Source organism: Coregonus clupeaformis, unplaced genomic scaffold, assembly GCF_020615455.1.
Source record: "Coregonus clupeaformis isolate EN_2021a unplaced genomic scaffold, ASM2061545v1 scaf2573, whole genome shotgun sequence".
Lineage (NCBI taxonomy): Eukaryota > Metazoa > Chordata > Actinopteri > Salmoniformes > Salmonidae > Coregonus > Coregonus clupeaformis.
Genome location: NW_025536027.1, coordinates 33556 through 45720, shown reverse-complemented (window position 1 = coordinate 45720; position 12165 = coordinate 33556). Strand labels below are relative to the sequence as shown.

Sequence of the window (12165 nt, the reverse complement as noted above, 5' to 3'; positions counted from 1 at the left end):
TTTTTTATTTCACCTTTATTTAACCAGGTAAGCCAGTTGAGAACAGGTTCTCATTTACAACTGCGACCTGGCCAAGATAAAGCAAAGTAGTGCAATAAAAACAACACAGAGTTACATATGGGGTAAAAAAAACAAAAAAAAACAACATAAAGTCAGAAATACAACAGAAAATATATATACAGTGTGTGCAAATGTAGCAAGTTATGGAGGTAAGGCAATAAATAGGCTATAGTGCAGAATAATTACAATAGTATTAACACTGGAATGCTAGATGTGCAAGAGATTATGTGCAAATAGAGATACTGGGGTGCAAAAGAGCAAAATAAATAACAATATAGGGATGAGGTAGTTGGGTGGGCTAATTTCGGAAGGGCTGTGTACAGGTGCAGTGATCGGTAAGGTGCTCTGACAACTGATGCTTAAAGTTATTGAGGGAGATAAGAGTCTCCAGCTTCAGAGATTTTTGCAATTCGTTCCAGTCATTGGCAGCAGAGAACTGGAAGGAATGGCGGCCAAAGGAGGTGTTGGCTTTGGGAATGACCAGTGAGATATACCTGCTGGAGCGCAGACTACGGGTGGGTGCTGCTATGGTGACCAATGAGCTAAGATAAGGCGGGATTTGCCTAGCAGTGATTTATAGATGGCCTGGAGCCAGTGGGTTTGACGACGAACATGTAGTGAGGACCAGCCAACAAGAGCGTACAGGTCACAGTGGTGGGTAGTGTATGGGGCTTTGGAGACAAAACGGATGGCACTGTGATAGACTACATCCAATTTGCTGAGTAGAGTGTTGGAGGCTATTTTGTAAATTACATCGCGAAGTCAAGGATCGGTAGGATAGTCAGTTTTACGAGGGGCATGTTTGGCAGCATGAGTGAAGGAGGCTTTATTGCGAAATAGGAAGCCGATTCTAGATTTAACTTTGGATTGGAGATTCTTTATGTGAGTCTGGAAGTTGAGTTTACAGTCTAACCAAACACCTAGGTATTTGTAGTTGTCCACATACTCTAGGTCAGACCCGTCGAGAGTGATGATTCTAGTCGGGTGGGCGGGTGCCAGCAGCGTTCGATTGAAAAGCATGCATTTAGTTTTACTAGTGTTTAAGAGCAGTTGGAGGCTACTGAAGGATTGTTGTATGGCATTGAAGCTCGTTTGGAGGTTTGTTAACACAGTGTCCAATGAAGGGCCAGATGTATACAAAATGGTGTCAGTCTGCGTAGAGGTGGATCTGAGAGTCACCAGCAGCAAGAGCGACATCATTGATATACACGGAGAAAAGTGTCGGCCCAAGAATTGAACCCTGTGGCACCCCCATAGAGACTGCCATAGGTCCAGACAACAGGCCCTCCGATTTGACACACTGAACTCTATCTGAGAAGTAGTTGGTGAACCAGGCGAGGCAGTCATTTGAGAAACCAAGGCTATTTAGTCTGCCAATAAGAATGCGGTGGTTGACAGAGTCAAAGCCTTGGCCAGGTCGATGAAGACGGCTGCACAGTACTGTCTATTATCAATCGCGGTTATAATATCGTTTAGGACCTTGAGCGTGGCTGAGGTGCACCCGTGACCAGCTCGGAAACCGGATTGCATAGCGGAGAAGGTACGGTGGTATTCGAAATGGTCGATGATCTGTTTGTTAACTTGGCTTTTGAAAACTTTCGAAAGGCAGGGCAGGATGGATATAGGTCTGTAGCAGTTTGGATCTAGAGTGTCACCCCCTTTGAAGAGGGGGATGACCGCGGCAGCTTTCCAATCTCTGGGGATCTCAGACGTTATGAAAGAGAGGTTGAACAGACTAGTAATAGGGGTAGCGACAATTTCAGCGGCTAGTTTTAGAAAGAAAGGGTCCAGATTGTCTAGCCCAGCTGATTTGTAGGGGTCCAGATTTTGCAGCGCTTTCAAAACATCAGCTGTCTGAATTTGTGTGAAGGAGAAGCGGGGCAAGTTGCATGGGCAAGTTGCAGCAGAGGGTGCAGAGTTGGTGGCCGGGTTAGTGGTAGCCAGATGGAAAGCATGGCCAGCTGTAGCAAAATGCTTGTTGAAATTCTCGATTATTGTAGATTTATCGGTGGTGATAGTGTTTCCTAGCCTCAGTGCAGTGGGCAGCTGGGAGGAAGTGCTCTTATTCTCCATGGACTTTACAGTGTCCCAAAACTTTTTGGAGTTAGTGCTACAGGATGCAAATTTCTGTTTGAAAAAGTTAGCCTTTGCTTTCCTGACTGCTTGTGTATATTGGTTCCTAACTTCCCTGAAAAGTTGCATATCGCTGGGGCTATTTGATGCTAATGCTGTACGCCACAGGATGTTTTTTGTGCTGGTCAAGGGCAGTCAGAGTCTGAGGAGAACCAGTGGCTATATCGGTTCTTAGTTCTGTATTTTTTGAATGGGGCATGTTTATTTAAGATTGAGAGGAAATTACTTTTAAGGAACAACCAGGCATCCTCTACTGACGGAATGAGATCTATATCCATCCAGGATATTGTCTGAATATCCAAAGAAATAAATATTTATAAATGGTTGTCATATTCAGCCAACTCCTTTATTGATGCGGTATCAACTGTCCCAAAAAAACACGTATTGTCTGAATATCCAAAGTCCCAGAGAAATGAACATTGATACCTGGTTTTCATCTTCAGCCAGCACCTTCATTTTTTAAAATCTGCTGCCCCGTGTGAGGATCGAACTCACGACCTTCAGATTATGAGACTGACGCACAACCTACTGCGCCAACGAGGCGCATAAATGCCAAAAGTCAAGAGACATTTTTTTTTATAACGATCTTCAGATAATGTCACTGAAGTGGTATCCACTGTCCCAAAAATGAAGGTATTGTCTGAATATCCAAATAAATAAGTAATTATACATGGTTGTCATATTCAGCCAACTCCTTAATTTTAAGAACTCTGCTGCCACGTTTGAGGATCGAACTCACAACCTTCAGATTATGAGACTGACACGCTCCCTACTGCGCCAACAAAGCACATAATAACCAAAAGTCAAGATAAAAAAATATTGATAACGATCTTCAGATAATGTCACTGAAGTGGTATCCACTGTGCCAAAAAGACCCGTATTGTCTGAATATCCAAAGAAATAAATATTTATACATGGTTGTCATCTTCAGCCAACTCCTTCATTTTAAGAACTCTGCTGCCCCGTGTGAGAATCGAACTCACGACCTTCAGATTATGAGACTGACGCTCTACCTACTGTGCCAACTATGCACTTAATGACCAAAAGTCAAGATACAAAAATATTGATAACAATCTTCAGATAATGTCACTGAAGTGGTATCCACTGTGCCAAAAAGACCCGTATTGTCTGAATATCCAAAGTCCCAGAGAAATGAACATTGATAACTGGTTTTCATCTTCAGCCAGCACCTTCATTTTTTAAAATCTGATGCCCAGTGTGAGGATCGAACTCACGACCTTCAGATTATGAGACTGACGCGCTACCTACTGCGCCAACGAGGCACATAAATGCCAAAAGTCAAGAGACATTTTTTTTTATAAAGATCTTCAGATAATGTCACTGAAGTTGTATCCGCTGTCCCAAAAATGAAGGTATTGTCTGAATATCCAAAGAAATAAATATTTATACATGGTTGTCATCTTCAGCCAACACCTTCATTTTAAGAACTCTGCTGCCCCGTGTGAGGATCGAACTCACGACCTTCAGATTATGAGACTGACGCGCTACCTACTGCGCCAACGAGGCACTTAATGACCAAAAGTCAAGATAAAAAAATATTGATAACAATCTCCAGATAATGTCACTGAAGTGGTATCCACTGTGCCAAAAAGACACGTATTGTCTGAATATCCAAAGTCCCAGAGAAATGAACATTGATACCTGGTTTTCATCTTCAGCCAGCACCTTCATTTTTAAAAATCTGCTGCCCCATGTGAGGATCGAACTCACGACCTTCAGAGTCAAGATAAACAAATATTGATAACAATCTTCAGATAATGTCACTGAAGTGGTATCCGCTGTCCCAAAAATGAAGGTATTGTCTGAATATCCAAAGAAATAAATATTTATAAATGGTTGTCATATTCAGCCAACTCCTTTATTGATGCGATATCAACTGTCCCAAAAAGACACGTATTGTCTGAATATCCAAAGTCCCAGAGAAATGAACATTGATACCTGGTTTTCATCTTCAGCCAAAACCTTCATTTTAAAATCAATACTGCCCCGTGTGAGGATCGAACTCACGACCTTCAGATTATGAGACTGACGCACTACCTACTGCGCCAACGAGGCAAATAAATGCCAAAAGTCAAGAGACATTTTTTTTTATAACGATCTTCAGATAATGTCACTGAAGTGGTATCCACTGTGCCAAATAGACCCGTATTGTCTGAATATCCAAAGTCAAAGAGAAATGAACATTGATACCTGGTTTTCATCTTCAGCCAACACCTTCATTTTTAAAACTCTGCTGCCCCGTGTGAGGATCGAACTCACGACCTTCAGATTATGAGACTGTCGCGCTACCTACTGCGCCAACGAGGCACATAACAACAAAAAGTCAAGATAAACAAATATTGATAACAATCTTCAGATAATGTCACTGAAGTGGTATCCACTGTGCCAAAAAGACCTGTATTGTCTGAACATCCAAAGTCCCAGAGAAATGAATATTGATACCTGGTTTTCATCTTCAGCCAAAACCTTCATTTTAAAATCAATACTGCCCCGTGTGAGGATCGAACTCACGACCTTCAGATTATGAGACTGACGCACTACCTACTGCGCCAACGAGGCAAATAAATGCCAAAAGTCGAGACATTTTTTTTTATAACGATCTTCAGATAATGTCACTGAAGTGGTATCCGCTGTCCCAAAAATGAAGGTATTTTTTATTTTTATTTTTTTATTTCACCTTTATTTAACCAGGTAAGCCAGTTGAGAACAGGTTCTCATTTACAACTGCGACCTGGCCAAGATAAAGCAAAGTAGTGCAATAAAAACAACACAGAGTTACATATGGGGTAAAAAAACAAAAAAAAACAACATAAAGTCAGAAATACAACAGAAAATATATATACAGTGTGTGCAAATGTAGCAAGTTATGGAGGTAAGGCAATAAATAGGCTATAGTGCAGAATAATTACAATAGTATTAACACTGGAATGCTAGATGTGCAAGAGATTATGTGCAAATAGAGATACTGGGGTGCAAAAGAGCAAAATAAATAACAATATAGGGATGAGGTAGTTGGGTGGGCTAATTTCGGATGGGCTGTGTACAGGTGCAGTGATCGGTAAGGTGCTCTGACAACTGATGCTTAAAGTTATTGAGGGAGATAAGAGTCTCCAGCTTCAGAGATTTTTGCAATTCGTTCCAGTCATTGGCAGCAGAGAACTGGAAGGAATGGCGGCCAAAGGAGGTGTTGGCTTTGGGAATGACCAGTGAGATATACCTGCTGGAGCGCAGACTACGGGTGGGTGCTGCTATGGTGACCAATGAGCTAAGATAAGGCGGGGATTTGCCTAGCAGTGATTTATAGATGGCCTGGAGCCAGTGGGTTTGACGACGAACATGTAGTGAGGACCAGCCAACAAGAGCGTACAGGTCACAGTGGTGGGTAGTGTATGGGGCTTTGGAGACAAAACGGATGGCACTGTGATAGACTACATCCAATTTGCTGAGTAGAGTGTTGGAGGCTATTTTGTAAATTACATCGCCGAAGTCAAGGATCGGTAGGATAGTCAGTTTTACGAGGGCATGTTTGGCAGCATGAGTGAAGGAGGCTTTATTGCGAAATAGGAAGCCGATTCTAGATTTAACTTTGGATTGGAGATTCTTTATGTGAGTCTGGAAGTTGAGTTTACAGTCTAACCAAACACCTAGGTATTTGTAGTTGTCCACATACTCTAGGTCAGACCCGTCGAGAGTGGTGATTCTAGTCGGGTGGGCGGGTGCCAGCAGCGTTCGATTGAAAAGCATGCATTTAGTTTTACTAGTGTTTAAGAGCAGTTGGAGGCTACTGAAGGATTGTTGTATGGCATTGAAGCTCGTTTGGAGGTTTGTTAACACAGTGTCCAATGAAGGGCCAGATGTATACAAAATGGTGTCGTCTGCGTAGAGGTGGATCTGAGAGTCACCAGCAGCAAGAGCGACATCATTGATATACACGGAGAAAAGTGTCGGCCCAAGAATTGAACCCTGTGGCACCCCCATAGAGACTGCCATAGGTCCAGACAACAGGCCCTCCGATTTGACACACTGAACTCTATCTGAGAAGTAGTTGGTGAACCAGGCGAGGCAGTCATTTGAGAAACCAAGGCTATTTAGTCTGCCAATAAGAATGCGGTGGTTGACAGAGTCGAAAGCCTTGGCCAGGTCGATGAAGACGACTGCACAGTACTGTCTATTATCAATCGCGGTTATAATATCGTTTAGGACCTTGAGCGTGGCTGAGGTGCACCCGTGACCAGCTCGGAAACCGGATTGCATAGCGGAGAAGGTACGGTGGTATTCGAAATGGTCGATGATCTGTTTGTTAACTTGGCTTTCGAAAACTTTCGAAAGGCAGGGCAGGATGGATATAGGTCTGTAGCAGTTTGGATCTAGGAGTGTCACCCCCTTTGAAGAGGGGGATGACCGCGGCAGCTTTCCAATCTCTGGGGATCTCAGACGTTATGAAAGAGAGGTTGAACAGACTAGTAATAGGGGTAGCGACAATTTCAGCGGCTAGTTTTAGAAAGAAAGGGTCCAGATTGTCTAGCCCAGCTGATTTGTAGGGGTCCAGATTTTGCAGCGCTTTCAAAACATCAGCTGTCTGAATTTGTGTGAAGGAGAAGCGGGGGGGCATGGGCAAGTTGCAGCAGAGGGTGCAGAGTTGGTGGCCGGGTTAGTGGTAGCCAGATGGAAAGCATGGCCAGCTGTAGCAAAATGCTTGTTGAAATTCTCGATTATTGTAGATTTATCGGTGGTGATAGTGTTTCCTAGCCTCAGTGCAGTGGGCAGCTGGGAGGAAGTGCTCTTATTCTCCATGGACTTTACAGTGTCCCAAAACTTTTTGGAGTTAGTGCTACAGGATGCAAATTTCTGTTTGAAAAAGTTAGCCTTTGCTTTCCTGACTGCTTGTGTATATTGGTTCCTAACTTCCCTGAAAAGTTGCATATCGCTGGGGCTATTTGATGCTAATGCTGTACGCCACAGGATGTTTTTGTGCTGGTCAAGGGCAGTCAAGTCTGAGGAGAACCAGTGGCTATATCGGTTCTTAGTTCTGTATTTTTTGAATGGGGCATGTTTATTTAAGATTGAGAGGAAATTACTTTTAAGGAACAACCAGGCATCCTCTACTGACGGAATGAGATCTATATCCATCCAGGATATTGTCTGAATATCCAAAGAAATAAATATTTATAAATGGTTGTCATATTCAGCCAACTCCTTTATTGATGCGGTATCAACTGTCCCAAAAAAACACGTATTGTCTGAATATCCAAAGTCCCAGAGAAATGAACATTGATACCTGGTTTTCATCTTCAGCCAGCACCTTCATTTTTAAAAATCTGCTGCCCCGTGTGAGGATCGAACTCACGACCTTCAGATTATGAGACTGACGCACAACCTACTGCGCCAACGAGGCGCATAAATGCCAAAAGTCAAGAGACATTTTTTTTATAACGATCTTCAGATAATGTCACTGAAGTGGTATCCACTGTCCCAAAAATGAAGGTATTGTCTGAATATCCAAATAAATAAGTAATTATACATGGTTGTCATATTCAGCCAACTCCTTAATTTTAAGAACTCTGCTGCCACGTTTGAGGATCGAACTCACAACCTTCAGATTATGAGACTGACACGCTCCCTACTGCGCCAACAAAGCACATAATAACCAAAAGTCAAGATAAAAAAATATTGATAACGATCTTCAGATAATGTCACTGAAGTGGTATCCACTGTGCCAAAAAGACCCGTATTGTCTGAATATCCAAAGAAATACATATTTATACATGGTTGTCATCTTCAGCCAACTCCTTCATTTTAAGAACTCTGCTGCCCCGTGTGAGAATCGAACTCACGACCTTCAGATTATGAGACTGACGCTCTACCTACTGTGCCAACTATGCACTTAATGACCAAAAGTCAAGATACAAAAATATTGATAACAATCTTCAGATAATGTCACTGAAGTGGTATCCACTGTGCCAAAAAGACCCGTATTGTCTGAATATCCAAAGTCCAAGAGAAATTAACATTGATACCTGGTTTTCATCTTCAGCCAGCACCTTCATTTTTAAAACTCTACTGCCCCGTGTGAGGATCGAACTCACGACCTTCAGATTATGAGACTGACGCACTACCTACTGCGCCAACGAGGCACATACATGCCAAAGGTCAAGATACATTTTTTTTTATAAAGACCTTCAGATAATGTCACTGAAGTGGTATCCGCTGTCCCAAAAATGAAGGTATTGTCTGAATATCCAAAGAAATAAATATTTATACATGGTTGTCATTTTCAGGCAACACCTTCATTTTAAGAACTCTGCTGCCCCGTGTAGCGGATCGAACTCACGACCTTTAGATTATGAGACTGACGCGCTACCTTCTGCGCCAACGAGGCACGTAAATCAACTGTCCCAAAAAGACATGTATTGTCTGAATATCCAAAGTCGCAGAGAAATCATCATTTATACCTGGTTTTCATCTTCAGCCAACACCTTCATTTTAAGAACTCTGCTGCCGTGTGAGGATCGAACTCACGACCTTCAGATTATGAGACCGACGCGCTACCTACTGCGCCAACGTGGCACATAATGACCTAAAGTCAAGATACAAAAATATTGATAACAATCTTCAGATAATGTCACTGAAGTGGTATCCACTGTGCCAAATAGACCCGTATTGTCTGAATATCCAAAGTCCCAGAGAAATGAACATTGATCCCTGGTTTTCATCTTCAGCCAGCACATTCATTTTAAAAAATCTACTGCCCCGTGTGAGGATCCAACTCACGACCTTCAGATTATGAGACTGCCACGCTAACTACTGCGCCAACGCAGGCACGTAAATCAACTGTCCCAAAAAGACACGTATTGTCTGAATATCCAAAGTCGCAGAGAAATGAAAATTGAGACCTGGTTTTCATCTTCAGCCAACACCTTCATTTTTAAAAATCTGCTGCCCCATGTGAGATTCGAACTCATGACCTTCAGATTATGAGACTGACGCGCTACCTACTGCGCCAACGAGGCACATACATGCCAAAGGTGAAGAGAATATTTTTAAATAAAGATCTCAGATAATGTCACTGAAGTGGTATCCGCTGTCCCAAAAATGAAGGTATTGTCTGAATATCCAAAGAAAGAAATATTTATACATGGTTGTCATCTTCAGCCAACACCTTCATTTTTAAAAATCTGCTGCCCCGTGTGAGGATCGAACTCACGACCTTCAGATTATGAGACTGACGCGCTACCTTCTGCGCCAACAAGGCACAAAATGACCAATTGTCAAGATACAAAAATATTGATAACAATCTTCAGATAATGTCACTGAAGTGGTATCCACTGTGCCAAAAATACCCGTATTGTCTGAATATCCAAACTCCCAGAGAAATGAACATTGATACCTGGTTTTCATCTTCAGCCAGCACCTTCATTTTCAAAAATCTGCTGCCCGGGTGAGGATCGAACTCACGTCCTTCAGATTATGAGACTGACGAGCTACCTACTGCTCCAACGAGGCACATACATGCCAAAGGTCAATACAATTTTTTTTTATAAAGATCTTCAGATAATGTCACTGAAGTGGTATCCGCTGTCCCAAAAATGAAGGTATTGTCTGAATATCCAAATAAATAAATATTTATACATGGTTGTCATCTTCAGCCAACTCCTTCATTTGAAGAACTCTGCTGCCCCGTGTGAGGATCGAACACACGACCTTCAGATTATGAGACTGATACACACTACCTTCTGCGCCAACGAGGCACAAAATGACCAATAGTCAAGATACAAAAATATTGATAACAATCTTCAGATAATGTTACTGAAGTGGTATCCACTGTGCCAAAAACACCGTATTGTCTGAATATCCAAAACCCAGAGAAATTAACATTGATACCTGGTTTTCATCTTCAGCCAGCACCTTCATTTTTAAAAATCTGCTGCACCGTGTGAGGATCGAACTCACACCCTTCAGATTATGAGACTGACGAGCTACCTACTGCGCCAACTCCTTCATTTGAAGAACTCTGCTGCCCGTGTGAGGATCGAACTCACGACCTTCAGATTATGAGACTGACGCGCTACCTTCTGCGCCAACAAGGCACAAAATGACCAATAGTCAAGATACAAAAATATTGATAACAATCTTCAGATAATGTAACTGAAGTGGTATCCACTGTGCCAAATAGACACTTATTGTTTAAAATATCCAAAATCCGAAAGAAATGAACATTGTTACCTGGTATTCATCTTGAGCCAGCACCTTCATTTTAAAAATCTGCTGCCCCGTGTGAGGATCGAACTCACAACCTTCAGATTATGAGACTGACGCACTACCTACTTCACCAACGAGGCACATAATGATCAAAAGTCAAGTTACAAAAATATTGATAACAATCTTCAGATAATGTCACTGAAGTGGTATCCACTGTGCCAAGAAAACCTGTATTGTCTGAATATCCAAAGTCCCAGAGAAATGAACATTGATACCTGGTTTTCATCTTCAGCCAGCACCTTCATTTTCAAAAATCTGCCGCCCCGTGTGAGGATTGAACTCACGACCTTCAGATTATGAGACTGACACGCTACCTACTGCGCCAACGAGGCACATAAATGCCAAAAGTCAAGAGACATTTTTTTTTATAACGATCTTCAGATAATGTCACTGAAGTGGGATCCGCTGTCCCAAAAATGAAGGTATTGTCTGAATATCCAAAGAAATAAATATTTATACATGGTTGTCATCTTCAGCCAACTCCTTAATTTTAAGAACTCTGCTGCCCCGTGTGAGGATTGAACTCACGACCTTCAGACTATGAGACTGACGCGCTACCTACTTCGCCAACAAGGCACATACATGCCAAAAGTCAAGAGACATTTTTTTTTATAAAGATCTTCAGATAATGTCACTGAAGTGGTATCCGCTGTCCCAAAAATGAAGGTATTGTCTGAATATCCAAAGAAATAAATATTTATACATGGTTGACATCTTCAGCCAAGTCCTTCATGTTAAGAACTCTGCTGCCACGTGTGAGGATCGAACTCACGACCTTCAGATTATGAGACTGACATACTTCCTACTGCTCCAACGAGGCACATAACGACCACTATTCAACAGGACAAACTATTGACAAAAACCTTCAGGTTATGACACTGGTGTGGTATCAACTGTCCCAAAAAGACATGTATTGTCTGAATTTCCAAACTCCCAGAGAAATGAACATTGATCCCTGGTTTTCATCTTCAGCCAACACCTTCATTTTAAGAACTCTGCTGCCCCGTGTGAGGATCGAACTCACGACCTTCAGATTATGAGACTGACGTGCTACCTACTGCGCCAACGAGGCACATACATGCCAAAGGTCAAGATACATTTTTTTTTATAAAGACCTTCAGATAATGTCACTGAAGTGGTATCCGCTGTCCCAAAAATGAAGGTATTGTCTGAATATCCAAAGAAATAAATATTTATACATGGTTGTCATTTTCAGCCAACACCTTCATTTTAAGAACTCTGCTGCCCCGTGTGCGGATCGAACTCACGACCTTTAGATTATGAGACTGACGCGCTACCTTCTGCGCCACGAGGCACGTAAATCAACTGTCCCAAAAAGACATGTATTGTCTGAATATCCAAAGTCGCAGAGAAATCATCATTTATACCTGGTTTTCATCTTCAGCCAACACCTTCATTTTAAGAACTCTGCTGCCGTGTGAGGATCGAACTCACGACCTTCAGATTATGAGACCGACGCGCTACCTACTGCGCCAACGTGGCACATAATGACCTAAAGTCAAGATACAAAAATATTGATAACAATCTTCAGATAATGTCACTGAAGTGGTATCCACTGTGCCAAATAGACCCGTATTGTCTGAATATCCAAAGTCCCAGAGAAATGAACATTGATCCCTGGTTTTCATCTTCAGCCAGCACATTCATTTTAAAAAATCTACTGCCCCGTGT

General features: G+C 42.1%; 1 non-coding gene across 1 annotated transcript; it reads right to left on the bottom strand.

Moving 5' to 3' along the window:
* Positions 1-3647: 3647 nt before the first annotated feature.
* trnam-cau lies at positions 3648-3720 on the bottom strand. Its single transcript has one exon. It is a non-coding gene; the product is annotated as a tRNA-Met (tRNA).
* Positions 3721-12165: the final 8445 nt, after the last annotated feature.